The sequence below is a fragment of the Pseudophryne corroboree genome, chromosome 1, assembly GCF_028390025.1.
Source record: "Pseudophryne corroboree isolate aPseCor3 chromosome 1, aPseCor3.hap2, whole genome shotgun sequence".
NCBI lineage: Eukaryota > Metazoa > Chordata > Amphibia > Anura > Myobatrachidae > Pseudophryne > Pseudophryne corroboree.
Window position 1 is genome coordinate 366,624,156 of NC_086444.1, and position 1,434 is coordinate 366,625,589.

Here is a 1,434-nt window from a genome sequence, read left to right on the forward strand (position 1 = left end):
ACTGCGCACGCAGCGTAAGAGACACGCACGGTCGCGTGTGTACGCAAAGTGCGTAAGAGTTGGGCGCTAAGTACAAATTACACAATAGTGTCGTTTAGTTCAAAGGTGGTATAGTAGACATTTAATACAATAGCACATAACTATCAGATTTCAAAAGCAGATTACTCTAAATTTAGTTTAAAAAACTGTATTGCCTCTGGGGTAAAGCTGCCTATCTGAATGAATTGAAATTTTCTGTACAGAAAAAAAAAAAACCAAAGTGTATTTGTGTGAGTGAAAGCGGACAGAGTGGAACTGAACCCAGAAACTGAAGTGGTCTGAAGTGGTAACACCGGGTTAGTAGAGGCCCAGCGCGTAGGGTTCGCAACCTTGCATGATTAGAACTGATGTGGTCTTAAGTGGTCTTAGTGATCCCATACACTGAAGTGGTCTGAAGTGGTCTGGAGTGGTCTAGGCTAGGTGGTCTACAGCAATCGTAGGGCATATAGATAACTAGTATCTATAGGCTGTGCTATTGCATAGCATGTCTGTGTGTTCTGCACAGCACAACGTGATACCATTGTGTCATATGCGCTGTGGGAGAGCATACGCAGACGTGATTGCATAGACAAAAGGGGTTTTTCTTTGACAACGTCGAGAAATCTCCCTGGTGGGCTTCACTGGAAAGGGTGAAGGATAGTTATCTAATTTCTCTGTTTTTCACCCTACAAACAATTCCAGTTGAAAGATACCGAAAAGGAATTTTTCGCTGCCTCTCTCAGGAAAATATTCCAAGCAGAACTTCCACCGAAAGAAATTACGGTGTTGTAAGGTCAGATAGGAGCCCTAAGTTGGGTACATTGCCTTCGCTATCAACAGTGTATGGTAGTACTGGACAACGTGGGCGGAGAGTGGGTGGAAGCGCTCGGAGAACTTTCACCGTCGCCTTATATTGAGTATTTTGGTGTTTGTGGGAAAAGGCCCACAATTATGGGAGCCAGTTGCTCAAGTAAGGGACGTTTAACCAGGGTTCAGGTTGAAGAGCCGCGGCCCAGGGGGTCAGCGAAGTTTAAAGGAATAAGTATTATGTGTGGGAAATATGGTCCACACGCTGAAGACTTTTTGTCTGAATGGGAATGTATGACTGACAAAGATAGGGTACCATTCCCTAAGGTGAGCAGCTTTGAACCAGAGGTATAGATAAGGATATGTCTGATAAAATCCCGAAAACAAAGGGTCAGACATACAAATTGTTTAAACCTGTGGCAGCAAGAGGGGATGGTGAGTTTGATCCTAAGGTATTGCAGGTGGTATGTCTAACCAAAGTCATATAAGACAAGAATGGAAATATAAGAACTGTTTGAACTTGTAGCAGCAATAAATAAGTAGGAAGAAAGAAAAAAAAGAGAATGCAAGTACACCGCCTTATGTAGATGTGGAAGCAGTTACGGCCAG